Below are 17,097 nucleotides of genomic sequence, written 5' to 3' on the forward strand. Positions count from 1 at the left end.
GGCAGGTGGTCCTGGATTCTATGAGAAAGCAGGCAGAATAAGCTCTGATGAGCAAGACAGTAAGCAGCACTCCTCCATGGCCTCTGCATCAGCTCCTGCCTTCAGGTTCCTGCCCTGCTTGACTTCTAGTCCTGGCTTTCTTCAATAATGGACTATAACCCTAACCCTCCCCAACATACTTTTGATCGTGGTGTTTCACCACAACAATAGTAACCCTAGCTAAGGCACACACCTTTCCATGTGACTAGTGATTTGTAGAGATCTGTTCCTGTTTTCCTGTTGATTTCTTTCTAGTGAGTTTATATTCATGCTATCCTTTCTTTCTTATTCTGTTGATCGTTATGATTTGGTGGTTTTCCCTATTGGTAGGGATTGATCTTTCTCTTTTTGAGTGGATCCTGTAGTTATACCCATAATTCTGCTGCTAACTGTCCTTCCTGGTCTGGAGTACATCCTTCATCCACCCTGGTGGTCCTCGGTTTATTTGTCTTGTCTACAGGACAGCTTTGATGGCTTCCGTGCTCTTGGATGACATTTGGGTTTCTTTGCAAAGTTGAATATGGTTTCTGCTGAGAAATATTCTGATAGGCTAATGAAGGGTTCCCTACCTAGGTCTAACTTGGGACTTTTGACACTCTGGCTTCAGTATGGCATAGAGATTCCCTTTTCATAGTCAAATCTACTTGAGGTCCCTATTGAGCCTCCCAGCTCTGGTTGTGCATATCACTCCTAATTCAGTACATTCAGGAATCTGTTGTTTTGTTAAACTTGTTTTCTATGCCTTTTGCCTTTCCTCCTTCTTCAGGAATACCTATAATTTGAAAATGTGTTGACTTCATAATGGGTGCAGATGTCTTGGGACATTGTGCTTTATTTTTTATTTATTTATTTAGAGAAAGAGTTATCTCAAAAGACATACCTTTGGGTTCTGAAATTCTTCTGCTTGGTCAAGTCTATTCCTCGAGATTTCTACCTAATTTCTCATCTTATTTATTGCATTTTTCAGGTAAAAATTCTCGTTGGACTCTTTAAATAGCTTCTAATTCTTTGCCAGATTTCTTATACAGACCATGAATGGTTTCCCTGACTTAACTAAATTGCTCTTCTGCATTCTCTTGTATCTTATGAGGTCTCCTTAGAGTCATTGTTTGGGTCCTTTTAGAGACAGTCTACAAATCTCCTTTGAGGTCTGTTGGTAGAGTCATTGTGTTCTCTTGCAAATATCATGTTACCTTAATTGGTCAGACTTCTTGTGTCCCTCTATTGACACTTGCACATCTCATGGCCTGTTGTCACTACCAATTTTAGGTAGTGTTTTTTTCCCCAGAGTCAAGTCTTGAATGCTGTTTAGTATGTTAGTATGTCACCCAGGCTCTGGGCTCATATAGGTGCAGCAATATTATCTCCACATAGCTTCCTGAGTTATAATCAATGGCTTGGTTTTCTGCAGAGAAATAATAGTCCCTGCACAGCCCCTCTAGAGAGCTCAGGCAATGTAGCACAGTTACACAGTAAATTGAAATAAAATTTAAAATCCCTGCTAGGCTTCATGGGCTGTGCATATATGGGCCCACTCTAGCAAGCCTGGATGTGTGTGGCATAGTGGTGCCAATCAGCCTCTGCAGGACTTGCAGGGATCGAGCCATTCTAGCAGTCTGGGACCCAATAAGTATATAAAGCACACGGCAGCGAGGGATATGGGTGGGTGTGTCTTAAAACAGTGCCCCTTGGTAGCAGCATTTTTCTTATCAAAGAGCATCTTCCTGAGTTTAGACCAGTTCCAACTGACCAATGAGGTAGCAGATGCAAAGCCTTCATTCCTTTATGAAACCATCCCAAGCCTCTGCCCCAGCTTTCCCACTGCTTCATCATGTGTCCCAACATTCTTCCCCAATGTTCTCCATGAGCAGTGGCTGTTACTTGAATCTGGGTCTTTCTTGTAGGGAGAAGGTGCCTCTAGCCTACTGTTTTGCAAGTTCTGAGTTCTTTGTTATGTCTTCTGTCTATCTTGGTTGGTTCTGGGGTGGGGGTGGTCTATTGTAAGTTAAGAATGCAATTTCATCCTCTTTGCAGATGGATATTCACCTTACCAAGCACCATCAGAAACACTGTCTTTTCCATATGTTTTTGGTACACTCATCCAACATTAGTTTAATATGTACATGTAGGCTTATTTATAAACATTATTTTGTTCAATTATTCAGTGTTCTTATGCCACTGCCGGACTGCTTTTATTATTACTACTCTGAAATAAAATTTAAAATCAGAAAGCATGATGCACTCAATTTTGTTTTTCTTTCTCAAGATAGCTTATTTTGTTTAGGGTTCAGTGTGGTATTATATAAATTTTGGAATTTTTTTTTAATTTCTGATTATAAATGGCCCTAGAATTTTACTTATATTAATTATGTAAATATATCTGTGGAGTAAAGATATAACAATAGTAATTCTTCTAATCCATGAATAGGAGCCATTTTCCTTTACTTTTGCCTTTATCAGTTTCTTTCACAGAAATTTTATAATTCTCTGTGCACATGTATTTCACCTCCTTGGTTAAATGCATTTTTCTTTTTATGACACTGTTGCAATTGGGATTTTTAAATTTTCTTTCTAGAATTCATGGAACATGACTGATTTTTGTATGTTGACCTTATATTGTTAACTTTGCTGAATTCATTTGTTTAAGTATAAGTTCAGCTTCTAATTCTAAGTCATGCTATCACTGAGGAGAAGTCATGCAGCAGGAGATTGAAGTAACTAGCATCAGATCTTCAGTCAAGAAAAACTAGGAATAAATGTTGCCTGCTTGCTTGTTGCTTGCTTGCTGCTTGTTTGCTTGCTGCTTGCTTGCTGCTTGTTTGTTTGCTGCTTGCTTGCTGCTTGTTTGCCTGCTGCTTGCTACTTGATTGCACTCAGCTCTATTTCTTTACTTTTATATGCTTCAAAACTTCTGTCTAGGTGATGCTGCTGTCCACAGTAGGCTGAATATTCCTACATCATAATTAAGACAATACCCCACAAACAAACCCTCAGGTCAACCAAACATAGACAGTTACTTTACCAGCCTACACAGGATTGGGTCAAGTTGAAAATTAAAACTATTACATATAGGTAAATTCCTAAAAGCATACATTTCCCCAAGACTAAATAGGAAGTCTGAATAGACTAATAATAACTTTGAATAAGCAACCAAATATTTCCCTACAGTGGAAGCTCAGGAGCATGCAACTCTATGGGTAAATTTTACCAAACATTTCAAAGGATGAATACCAATATTTCTTATACTCTTCCAAATATAAAAGGGGACTGGTGATTTGGTTTTGTCATCTTATTTTGTTTTTTAAAAGCTGTCTTATGAGAGAATGTTTTGCTGAAGCAAACATGTGAGAGGACGCTGTGCTGAGAACAGACCATGGTGTTTTCCTGAAATCTGCCTTGTGAAAGGGTATATGATGTTTTGCTGTAGTAGACACTTGAGAGGGTGAGAGATATTTCGAAAGAATATAAATATAATCCCTCAGAGAGTGAGAGGACATTCTTGCATTGGTTCCCCCTTGAAAATCTTTGCTTGTCTTCACTTCTCTTTATTTTGTAGAGAGAAAAATGCCAAAGAACTTCTCCTGGTATCCCAGAGGCTTCTTGCTGCCTTGGCAGACTCATGCTGATAAGGCAAAAACCTCATGATTTCTTTTGGATCAAGCTGCTAGTACTGCTTTGTGCTTGGTGTTTTGGACTGGACTGCTGATATTCTGTAATGAAGATTGAAATTCCCCCCACACCCCAAAGAACTACTTCTAAATAGGTCCACATTCCCCATTAATTTTTCTTTCATCCTACCTCTAGTAGGTAGCCTAGAAGGAAGGTTGAAGTATTTAAGAACCCTTATTCAAATAGGTTTTTTAAAAATCGAAGCCTATGGGGGACTAGTTTCAAATTCATTTCATGGAGCCATAATCTCTGTGATACCAAAACCAGACAAACACACCACAGAAAACTATTCATTATTATCTCTGATAAACACAGATGCAAAAAACAACATTCCCCCAAAAGATACCAGCAAACCCAATTCAACCTCATACATCAAAGGCCATGCACTTTAAACAAGGGGACTGCATCCATGGTAGGCTCAACATTCACGAATTAATGTGATGTACCACGTTAACAGAATGAAACAGAAAAACCACATGACAACTTGATTCTCTCAATATGTGCAGAACAAGAATTCAACAAAATCTCTCCAAATAAGCTTGTCAAAGGCAATTATGGCTAAAAATATAAAATATTCGTTGTTCAAGCTAGGCATGCTTTTCCTTCAGCCAAGTGCTAGAATAGAGAGCAGAGATGAGCAGAATTAAATGAAGATGGCACAAAGACAGTCTCGCTGGGTACTCTTCATCTCGCTTTGAAAATGTTTTCCAGGCAACTAATGTGTACATTTATTCTCAGTCCACCTCAGGCACACACAGACATTTCAGCCTCTTGCTAGTTTCTTTAAACTGCAATAGAAATCACTTGACATCTGCAAGTAAGGGACAAGATGACATTTGCTTCCAGGCTAAAGGTTAAATGCATTTGTCGTTAAAGTGCTCGGTAAGCCCACAAAACAGTCATTTGGATGGGGCATCAAATATTTAATGTGGTCAGAGGCACAAACAAGAGAGCAGATGTTCACATCTGGTGGTGACAGGACCCAAAGAGTTTTTTCCTGAACTCCATTCCTCCTTTGCATAATCACTTTCCAAACTTTTTTTTTTTAATATCTGGAAGAAGATACAGACTGAGTATCAGAATGTGCATCCAAGGGAAGGGCATAGAGTAAATGCTGAATTGTTCTCCTTTTCTTCTCTTCTATTTACTTCTGGCTCATTCTAATTCCTTAAAAGATCCCAAATAATAATTGCATTGTACTTTTTAATTTTTAAAGATATATTTATTTTACATGTATGAATGATTTGCCTGCAAGTATGTATGTATACCATGTGCTTGCCAGGTGCCCACAAAGGTCAAAAGAAGGTATCAAATCCCCTAGTCCTGGACTTAAAATGGTAGTGAGTCACAATATGGGTGTTACATCTTGTTAAATCACTGGCTAGAAGGGTCCCATAGAAATTTTTTTTTATTACAGGCTATTGCCAAGGATATTGGTTTCTCTCTATTACCTGATGGTAAGGCTCTATTAATGAAGACAACACATATGTCATTGAACATGGAAAAGACCAGCTGGTGTCCAACTGAAACCTTCACTCCTCCTGGCTAGTATTCATAGTGATAGATTTTCTTCACACTACCAGAGGAAAACGGTGACCATATAGCTATAAACTCAACCTGAAATATGTACTGGTACAATAGCAAGACAAAACTGTAGGAGTAACCTACCACATTTTTATTGGGTTTAAGGCCTGTGCCCTGAGATAGTGTTCTGACACTGCTAAAATGGCCAAGAACCCGAAACTAGATAGGTCATGGGCCCAGGGAAAAATCCTTAAACCTGTTCTTCGACTAAAGTTGTTTTTAATGACTCCACCAGCATTCCAGTAAACCCAAAAGTCAGTGTCTCAGTCAACCTTCATCAGAGAAGCAGTAGATGAGAAGTAACATAGACACCCACAACCAGACTATGTAAAGAGTACTAGAAACTTTAAACCACTCAGTTCTTAATTGAATGTCTTCATCTAAATCCCCTGTTGATTTAGTCACATGGTGGAGAGCAGATCGCCTGACCCTGTTCTGACTCAAAGATGGAGAACGCAAGATCCTGTGTCAAATACACACATTCAATCCGGATCTGAGAATGAGCATTCATTTGGGGTCACCCTTGTGTATTCAGAAGATGGCATAGGAAAGGTTATGTGTCTACTTGGTGGTTGGTGTCTAGGACCTCAGTCAGGGTCACCTCCAGCCAACTTCGCAAGTTCTGTCTGAATAAGGGTGGGGTTAGAGATGAAAGGAAGGCATTGATCTATTTCCTTTTGGTTCATCTCTGTGCCATGTGTGACCCTCCATCCTAACCTTTCTATTCATTTTGGACCCTCAGACAAGTCAACAAAAGAAACACATCTCCCTTCCTTTCCTTATTGTGTGCTGATCTAAGGAGCTCACTGACAGCTGAGAGACTGAAGCCCTGTCCTAAGTCAAGATGTATAATTACAGCCCACTGAAAAGGGCAACTTGGTGTTCAAAACCTTTGTTGTTCCTAATCCACTGTAGACTCTCTGACACCAAACAGCTGCTGTTTTGCTCTTCACGGGTCTCTCAGGCCCCACAAATTGAAGGAGCCCTTATTTCTACACTGACATGACAGCACCAGGCAGTGCTATCAGAATATTTAGATATGTGCCCAGTCTCTCTGGCCCCAGGGAAGAGAATCCTCCACAGTCCTCAGCAGATGTCACTTGGCCCCCTGGGAGGCTGGGTTTTCTCTCTTCTAAAAGTAAGCTGAGTCTTAAGCATTTCCATCAGCAGACCTCAGTAAGTGTGTTGTAGGAACAAGACCTTAATCTACATCAGGAACGTGGAAAGTGGCCTATATCAGCCCATCTCCTGTTTTCATGAACTGGCCACATCCTGAGCCAGTACAGGTCCCCAGTGCTCATCCCAGCAATGTAAACAGAGCGGGTACAAGAAAAGTAGCCAACCCCCCAACTGGCTACAGCCTGGCATCTGCCTACTCTGGCTGCTGCATGATGAGGTGGCCACCCATGATTGGCTAAGACAGATCCCTGTGTTGTATTCCTCTGTTAGGTGGCAGCTGTTTTCATTCTAGGCCTCACTTAGAAACCAGGTGAGAAGCAGCCTCTGAACAAATAAAGTCACAGGGATCTTACTGAAACAGAACTGTCCCACTCATTTGTATGTTATTCACAGCTGTCCTTCTGCCCCAGAAGTGAACAGTCACAAAGATGTTTGCTCTCTGGCCTTCTGTTGGGAAAAAAAGGCTGTCCTCTGGCTCTTGCCATTTTTCCAGCCCAGCAATCCCACAACCTGCACGTGCCTTTCTACTCCACAGTCATGATGGTTAGTGTCACCCAGGCAGGAGGCTCCATGAAGAACTGTCTAGATGGGCTTGGCCTGTGGCCAGGTCTGCAAAGGATGCTCATGATTACGTTAATTGGTATTGGAAGACCCAGTCCTAAAAGTAGGTGGCCCCATTCCCAGGGTTTGAGTCCTGGGCTACATAAAACAGGACAGCTGAGCACGGATGCCCTTTCTCTACCCACTGTGGACATGATGTGACTTGCTGCTTCAAGTTCCTACCAACTTCACATTCCCAAAACAATAGACTGGGGCCCAGAACTATGAGCTAGAGCACGTTGCTTTGTCCAGACATTTTATCACAGCCTCATAAAAGAAGCTAATAAACTGATAAACCACAGAAGTTACAGTGGCCGTGACTTCCAGCCTGTGTTCTGATATACTACTTTTGTTGTCCCAAGCCCTTGTCCTTCCTACAAGAATCTCATCACTAGAGGCAAGGCAGGAGGATGTAGCTCAAAACCAGCCTGGGCTTCTCAGAGAGAAGGGAGGGAGAGAGGAGTGAGGAAATTAATTCAAGATCCACAGAGCATAGCCACATAGCACAGGCAGGTGGGAAAAACAGAATCTCAAAAAGAAAAAGAAAAAAAAAAATACTGAGCCCTACTGGGGATGTAAAAAAAACCAACAGAATGAATGGATGCTTTAAATAGACAGGGAGGAACTCATGTCTCACACAGCCAAGTGGGGTTGTGTGAGACATGAAATGAATGTTCTAACACTTAGGGCACAGAGGAAGGAGTCTGCAGAGAAGCTGCTTAAGTGACTTTGAACAAAGTATCTTCTGTCCTGAAGGGTCCAAACTCTGATAATCTACCAAGTCTCAACTTAGAGAACTGACAGGGCCATAACTTGTTGGTTTTCTTCCTTAAAAATTTTATCGGGTCCTCATCTGGTATCTAAACTCATTAAGCTTCAGCTCAGCCACCAGGGCCTTCCAGCAAAGTGAGAAAAGAGTGTGCTCCCACCAGAGTGGCAATTGGCTCTCACTAGAAGGGTCTAAACCCCCAACCGTCTACTGAGTTCTTTGCTCAGACAATTACAAACATGCTGGAGATGTGGAAGGGTGGAGGATGGAACAAAAGAAAACCATAAGGAAAGGAGAAGAGACTTAGATGCTAGACGGCCTCTGAAGAAGGGAACAGTCCTTTCGGGGAGTTGAGAAAAAAGGGAACAATTGCAGAAACGTGGAGATAAAATACTCTTCCACTATTCCCCTCTACTACCCGATGCCATCACACACATAGGACTGTATTCTGGATGTTGAAGCTTCAACACTCATTCTGAGATGCAGTTGCCTTGCACTAGGAGCAAGAGACATATAACTAGGTCCTGAGTGGCTCTTAGAGTGGCCTGGGAGTGAGTGGGTTGTTGTTGGTCCTCTGAAAGAGACAGCTGGCTCCCCACAACTCTCCTGTTTGCATTCTCTTCATATAACATAGTCAGTCAGGGATCAGCAGCAGGAAGATCCTCACCAGATACAGACGCTCTATCCTAGACAGATAATCTTCAGAACTATGAGCCAAACAAATTTCATTTGCTTACAATGTGCCTAGTCTGTGAGTACTCTATTAAAGCCACAAGGTACGGACTGAGACAGAGGTCTCTAACTACAACAAAGTAACTGCCAACTATTTTCCTATGACTAAAACCCCAACCCTCAAAAGAGAAAGAGAAGAAAACATCCTCTGAATGTGTTTAGGTTTGCTTTGTATGTTGCATACAATTAAACCTAACACCACATCAGGGGCATGTGTGTGTATGTGTTTTGCTAGAAACTGACCCAGGATCTTGTACACATTGAGGAAGTACTCTACCACTGTGTTCCACCCCAGCCCTGCCTCTGTATCTCTGTCAACAGTAAATGAATATGCATGAGTCCCTAAGGTTAATGCCCAGTACCACAATAAATAAATGTAATTAATTAATGGATTTCAAAATCTAAACTATGAACTCTTTGGATGAGAACTGCAAATTTCCTTGATAATATGTCATCTCCTTTAATCATATACACTTCTTGTCTTAGTTGAGATAACTATCTTCTTAATAAGTTGTGTGTACAAAAATAATCACTTTGTTTTAAAGTTGGAATAAAAAGGCAACCAATTGACATAAAACTTAATAAAAAGAACACAGAGCAAGATAAATGAAGATACACAAAGTTCTAAGATTTGCATTATTTTATTGGTCTGGGACTCACTGTAAAGATTTACGCACCCCATCTTCTCTTCGGTAGGAAACTGAAGACATGTCAGAGATGAATGCCTCTATGAGCTCCACAGTGGGGCCCCACAAATGTGAGTGCAAAGCCCAGTCTTCTAGCTGACTAGCAATATCTAGCTAATCAAGTGGCTCAGTATTCTCCCATTGTAAGATGATCTAAGGCACTAAGAGCCAGGGAATCTGATGCCCTCTTCTGGTCTCTTCGGGTACCTGCACACATGTGGTACTGATAAACTCACAGGGCACTAATACAATTAATTTTTTAATTAAATTTAAATACAATAATATGGTCTAACGATGGCAAAAACTTACATCTTATGGTTATTTCAACCAAAAGTGAGATAACACAAAGACCCCACTACCATAGCCCTTACCTGTTGCTGGTTTCTGTTAGTCTCTTAGGACAGGTGGGAGTTAACTGAGAACATGGCAGACACTGAGTAAATGGTAGCTCTGACAAGAAACAGATGGTTATAAATGTAAAGACATGCACTGAGGACAACTGGAGCCTACAAGCCTTGGTGGTACACTGTCCCCCAGTCTACCAAAATGGCAGAAACACCCCTAAAATAATGGCTGTAAGAACCCAAGAATAGCCAGGAACCAAGAGCGATTACATCTGCCCTTGAGGACCCTGGAATTCAACAGCCTATGTGTCTCTAAAGAGTACACAGTGCCATGGAAACTCACATGGTCCTGACACACTAATTGCCCACAGGAGGAACAGCCAGGTGGAGCTTCCGTCTGCACAGTTTGCATTTTACAACTCCCTCAAAAGTGAGGCCCAAGCAATTACAGCATACCTGCCTCCCCCTCCTCCACTAAGCATAAACTCACCATTTTCAGGAGAGATTCTCTCCACCATTCTGTCCATTCAGGACAACCTGATGCTTTACAAATGTGTATCCTAGAGTGTGGTCACAGAATAAACAAAGTGAGAGATCTTTCTAAACTTCCTCAAGTCAACACAGTCAGTAGCAGGTGGTGCTGTTAGGGAGCCTGCACTGACTTTACCATTGTGGACTCCCACCACTCAGGGTGACAGAGAACGTGTCATCATCGCCACATCAACAAATATGCAGGAGCTTTGTCCACCAGCTTACCGGGAGTCACTGGCACATCTCTATAAAGAGTCTAAACCCTGTCTGTCATCCTCTAAGAAAACTGAAGAGGAGAAGCCAGGTTAGCAGGATTTAATGTTAGGGCCAAACACGGCCCTTATCGACCCCCTTCCTACAGCTCACCCCATTGACATTGGAGTGTACAGCAAGTGAGTCAATAACCACAGAAAAGGAATTGGATTTCCATGAAAACAGGCTCTCCCGCTCCCCAGAGCTAATTCTATAGCAGCAATAATGTACCGCTGGGCATAAAGAGAATTCGCCACTGCGAGGAATTTACTTTTCTTTGTCTCTTTATGGAAGTGAAAGATATTCACAACCTAAGAAGAAAAATGAGCAAAGAACAATCCAAGTGAGGCCCCTCTGAAATGCCTGCTGGAGCTATTTTTACCTTTTCCCATTCTGCTGTAACAAAAGCTTCTAAACATGGACTTGGAAAAGCCACGTTTTAATGCACGCATCTGGAAAGTTCCCGCAAGCAAAAGCCATACATTACACTTCTTTGTGTCTACCGCCAAGCAGAAAATGAAGCTAGGAAAGAAGATCACAAGATTGGGTGCAGGAAGGCATGATGACACGGTCGCTGGCAAAAAGGGGACAGTGACAGTGGACGGGACGTTGCTCTAAATAAGATACTCCCATAAAAATCCTGTCTGGACAATTTGCCTTAGTGTTGGCTTAACATTTTACATAAATTAATTTGGAGGGAGGGTGAGATGTCTGTCCTGGTTGGGTTTATTGTCAACTTGACACAAACTAGAGTTATCTGGAAAGAAGAACCTCATTTGAGATGATGCGCCCAGCAGACTGGCCTGTGGGCAATCTTCACGTACATTTATCTGTCTGTCTGTCTGTCTGTCTGTCTATCTATCTATCTATCTATCTATCTATCTATCTATCTATTTTAAGACAGCCAAATCATTTTTTACTGAGGGAATGGATCTCTAGGGGATAGGCCTGGGGCCCTCACTGCATAACTTGTTCATTGGCACTGCCTCCAGAATCCTGTGGCCTAATCACATCTGGAAGCTCCAGAAGGCTAGAGAAGGATTCGATGTGCAGAGCTTCGATGGCATCATTTGCTTGGATGGCCAGGCCCACTGTGGCTGGGGGGCCTGTGGCCATGCTGTCTGACTAGCAAAACCACACTTACCCAGAGATTTTCCCATTATCAAGGAGCTGATCATCCTTGTGCAGCCTCGACTCCCCTGGTGGCCGCTTAAGGTTGCCCTTGGCATGTGCTTCAATTCTAACACAGCAGGTGCTCAAGTCCTTGGCATTCGTAAAGATGGTGATCTTGTGCCTGGATCATGAGAAACAAGTCCATCCCTGCGACTGCTTCTGGCTTGACACCCTCTGGTACATTTCTTAAATGATGATATAGAAGGGCCCAGTTTACCGTGGCCAGTGCTACCACTAGCCAGATAGTCTTGGGTTTTATTAAAGGCCAGGCTGTGCAAACCATGATTAACAAGTCAGAAAGTAATAATCCCCGGTGATCTCTGCATCAGCCCCTACCTCCAGGTTCCTGCTTTGAGTTCCTACCCTGGCTTCTTTGGGTGATGAACTGAGATGTGGAAGTGTAAACCAGAAGCAATCCTTTCATGGCCAACTTGCTGTTTTTAATCATGTATTTTATCACAGCAATAAAAACTTTAGAGAAATTGGTATAAGATCATGGGGTATCACTAGACAGACTTGACTATATTTTGGGTAAGATTTGGTGCTTTTGAACTTTGGGGTTAGAAAAGTCATTGGGTGATCAGAGCTCAAAAGATAAGGATTTGAGAGCAATGCAAGTAACAGAGGCTTGACTTGTGAAGTTTCAGGGGGTAAGTGGTAGTGATCCTTAAAGGCTCTTTGGGGCCTCTCCTATATTTTGAATTCAGAATCTGTGGTTCTGTTAGCTGGGACTAAAGAACCAAATTGACTGTGATTAACAAAAGACTGGAACCACTAACCTGAAACCTTCGCTTTGCTGAGACAATCAGTACTGATCAGCTGAGACTGAAATCTCAGCTTCGATTAACAGGAAACCAGCATCCTTGCTCGAAAACCTTCTGAGATGTGTTTCCTCGGGGTCACTATACAGAAGCCATGGTCCAGTGGGGGCCAAGGCTGCATCTCATGTTGGCAGCCAGACTTGATCATTTATAAGAGTCACCCAAGTGGTATTGGTTTCCTACTCATAAAGGGATTATGGAGAGCAGCCCAGACTTGGCATTCTGTGTCAAAGCTGGGTCTCTGAAGAAAGGCTGGGAGAAGCCATTGCTGATAGTGCAGCCTCCTGTTACAGTAAAAGCCCCAAGACTGAGAGGTTTTGGAGAGAAGTTGAGGCCTGACACAATGTGGCAGAGTTAGAATCCCTGAAGAGAGAACTCAGAGGAAGCCATTGGTGAAGCTGGGTCCCAGATGCCAAGTACCGAACTTTTTCATTGATGTATTTTTATTTAGCTTTGATTTGATTGTGATGATGCCCTAATTCTTCCCTCTTGGAGTAAAAAAATGTACATCTTATTTTTTTATTTTACAGGAGCCCACAGTTGAATTTTTGGAGAAACTTGGAAATCTTAGAGAGATTTTGAACATTGAGGTTTCAGATGTTTTTAAGAGTCTAAACTTTTAAAAAGCATTTTAACTTATAAAGACTGTGGGGATGGTAGATGTTTATGTTTTAGATTATGATATTAATATAAAATCTTGGGAATAAACAAGAAATGAGAGGGTGTTTAATAGTAACATATCAATATGTCAGGTTGACAAGGGGGTCAATTGTTCTGGTTTGGTTTTGTGTACTTGACCTAAGCTAGAGTTATCTGAGAAGAACATCAATTGAGAAAACACCTCTATCAGACTTTTCATATCAATTGTGTTTTCTTGTTTAATGATTGGTGTGGAAGGGACCAACCCACTGGGGGTAGTGCCACCCCTGGGTAGGTGGTCATGAGGAATTAGAGAAAGTAGACTGAGCAAGCTAATAAGAAGGGTTCCTACCTTGAGTTTCTGCCCTAACTACCCTCAGTAACAGAGTGTGACCTGGGAGTCACACTCAGAGATTACAGTCAGCCACTGAAGTCAGGGCAGGAACCTGGAGGGCTAAACAGAGGCCATGGAGGAACACTGCTTACTGGTTTTGTTCCTCGTGCTTCCTCAGTTCATTGTCTTAAACACTCAGGACTACCTGCTCAGGTATGACACTACCCACATCTTGGCTCTTCCACATCCACCATTAACTACTAATAAAATGTTGCCAGAGACTTGCCTGCAGGCTCATCTCGTGGCAGCATTTTTCTCAATTGAGATTCACTCTTCCCATATAACTATAACTTAGGTCAAGCTGACAAATACCAATTGGCATGTGTGTAGATCAGATAGAACAGTGATCAAGAGGACAACTTGTAGGAGTAGATTTTTTTCCTCCCATTATATGGACATATGAATATATATATATCCAAGGATCAAACTCGAGCTGTCAGACTTAGCATCAGATGTCTTTACCCACTGAGCCATCATGCCAGTCCCTGAGCCACTCATTGGAATAGGATCAAAATTGTTGAACTGCCTGGAGAACTAGTAAATAAAAAGAAAGAATGAAGAATTATATTGTGTATTTAATCAAATCCTAGGAAATACTCTAGAATCTGCATTCTGCATTCTGCAGACTCTAAACTGTTCTACAGCTGGAGCTTTGCTGCCTGGCCCATCTCAGCAGCTTTTTATCATTGTAACAAATATCTCAAAAATATCAGTTTAAGGAAAGAAGGGTTTATCTGGGCTCCTGGTCTCAGAGGTGTCAGCCCAGGGTCGGCTAGCTCCATGTTTCTGGGCCTGTGGTAAGACAGTGACAATGGCAGTGTACATCAGAGAAGACTGCTCACCTATGGCAGCCAGGAGGCAAAGGGGAAAAGAAAGGAGAGATGGAGAACAAGATAAATCTTCAGAGAGTGTGTCCCCAGCAACACATATGCTCTAGTCTGGTCCCACTTCCCATGTTCTGCTGCATCCCATTGTCCTTTCAAACATAAAACCATCACTGAAATAATTCATCAAACAGGCCAGAACCCTCACCACTGGATCCTCTCGGTGATTGTATCCACCAGCTGGGGACAAATGATTAAACCCAGGAGCCTTTTGGGACACATGTCAAATCCAACCCATAATACCTCTTAACCCAGCCTCCCCAGGAGAGCAGAACTCTCCTGTACTGGGTGTTCGGCAAAGCCAGGCATTGTTCTATACATTCTTAGGTTGTATCAGCTCAGCCTCAGAACAAACCTTGCGTTAGATATCCATGCTCCCCATTTACAGAGAAGTGGACCAAGACCAGAAGGGATAAATCAGTTTGCCTCAATTTCACTGAGCAAGGACAGAGGAGAGCCAGCTAGTCCCATCTGTATTCTGTCCTGTCTCCCCACCCTCCTCCCCTCACTGATGTATGTACACCCACTGTGTCACTGATGTACACCCTATCATTTGGAGTGTCCATGTGTCTTTCCTCTAACCTCATCTGAACACTTACCCGATAAATCAAATTTTCTTTTTTGTTAATTAACAAATCTAAAAATTTATTTCTGGTGCATACAATTTTTATATTTTTCTTTATGTGATGGCTGGATCAGACTAACACACGAATTACCTTTATACTTAGTTTTAGATGGAAACATATAAAAGCTACTTTAGCAACTTCATGTCCGTAACACATCAGTATTAATAATGATTACTATATTGAATAACAGATCTGTTGAACGTATTTCTCCCACCCATTTAACATGTGTGTTCTTTGTCCATCTCCCCAAAATCATCCCCTTGGCCACTGACACCCACCATTCTTTCTGTCCTGTGACTGGTTTAAAATCAGAACAGTTTTATTTTCTTTCTGTGCCTTGTTCATTTTATTTAACACAATGTCTCCAACTTTATCCATGCTGGAGAAATCCAAAAGGACAGGATTTTCCCAAACCTTAGGTAATTGCTGAATAGTCTTGGGGCTGGGGAGATGTCTTAGTCAGTACATTGCAAGCATGAAGACCCACATTATGACCCTCAAAACCCATCTAAAGAGTTGGATGTGGCAACTTGGATCAGGGAAATCCAGGTTCAGTGAGAAACCTGTCTCAGAGAATGGGGTGGAAAACAATTGAGATAGACACTCAATGTTGACCTCTGACCTCTATATGCATATGCACATGCACACACATGAGCACTCATGTACACATGTATAGGCAAACATATATGTGCATATTCAACATACACTTACAAATTACTTGTCTATTACTTTTATAGAAACTTCAGAAGTCCTTGAGAATAAAGACTATATTAGAACCCTCTTCTAAATACTTATAGGGAGCTAACCAGGGAATCTGTATGTATGCTTAATTAATAATAGAAGTGACTTCTCTTGCCTACTTTCTCTGGCCTGGTAGAAATAATCATTGGCATCTTCCTCCTAGGCTGTGAAGATCTCAGAGGCTGCTTTAGGGAAAGCTAAGGGGTACTATCCTCTTAAACTGGGGGGGGGGTCTGGGTTTCTATTTGGTCTATATCAGTATTGCATTCAGTCTGGTGGCCTTTTCCATCTCCTAGTGTCAAGGCTGCCCAAGGTGACTCATGAGGCATGAAATGGGGAACTGAGCTGTCTTTGTACCCTGTTGTAGTGATTAATGTAAATTATCAACTTGATAAAATATATGATCACCTGGAAGGTGGGCCTCTGAGCATGCCTGTGAGGAATTTTCTCTATCGGGTTAATTGAGGCTGGAAGACTCATCTTTGACATGGGTGGCAACCATTTCATGGGTTGAGCCCTAGGCTGAATGAAAGGTTACAAGGAGCCACATTAGGCATGCATTTGTTCATTGCTCTCTGCCCTGGAGTGTGGCTGCAATGGGATCAGTTCTTTCAAGCTTCTGCCTCTGTGATTTCCCTGTCATGATGGAGTATGACCTAGAACCAGGAGCCAAATAAACCCTTTCTCCTTTAAGTTACTTCTTTCAAAGTATTTTATCACAGCAACGAAAAAGAAACCAAGGCACCTTCCTTGGGAAGCTGTAAGGAAAGGCCACTGGCTCCTTAGTACAATCTAGAAAGCCCAGTGCACCACGGATCCCTGGCACTGGAAGAGGCCTCAGAGAGATCACAAGGTCACAGGTACAGAGGTGGAAGTGGAGGAGGCACAAGTGGAACTGGGAGGAGAATGAAATGTTAGAACAAAGTAGCTACTGTCTTTCCTGCCCTGATCCTCTGCTGCAACCTGAACAGAACCAACGTGTTAACTGTGGGTACCAAAGTCCCTGGCATATAGTGGCACTAGACACCTGGTCAGCTTTGTGTCAGAAACTTTGCAAATCCTGGTCCTTTCTCTCTATCACAAGCAGCGAAGTGAGTTAGATTCTTAGGATGTTCAGGGGATCCTCCTTGTCATCTCTCCCACTTCCCTGATCTCCTCCAATGCACTCTGTCAGTAACAAGAAAGCAAAGGGACAGCTAGGGATTACATCAGGCCAGGTTGCTCTATAAATCTTACAGACATCTCCCATTCCATTCACAGCATAATGGACTCTAAACATAACCCTTTCAAGCCAGAGTTCCATTAGAATTATATCTTCATAGAAAGTCCCATTTTCTTTATTTTTTAGGAACTTTATTTTCCTTCCACCTTTTTTTCTTTTCCTCGGGTGTCTGCTGAGTAGCTCAGGACCACTCAGTGGTGGCTCCAACCCAC

At 42.1% G+C, this 17,097-nt stretch overlaps 1 pseudogene across 1 annotated transcript; it reads right to left on the minus strand.

The window, feature by feature from the left end:
- Nucleotides 1–11,342: 11,342 nt before the first annotated feature.
- Nucleotides 11,343–11,703, minus strand: LOC308427888 (elongin-B-like; annotated as a pseudogene). The gene has a single exon. The product of its transcript is annotated as an elongin-B-like (transcript).
- Between the last annotated feature and the right edge of the window lie 5,394 nt (nucleotides 11,704–17,097).

Source organism: Micromys minutus (assembly GCF_963924665.1).
Source record: "Micromys minutus genome assembly, chromosome: 12".
NCBI classification, from domain to species: domain Eukaryota; kingdom Metazoa; phylum Chordata; class Mammalia; order Rodentia; family Muridae; genus Micromys; species Micromys minutus.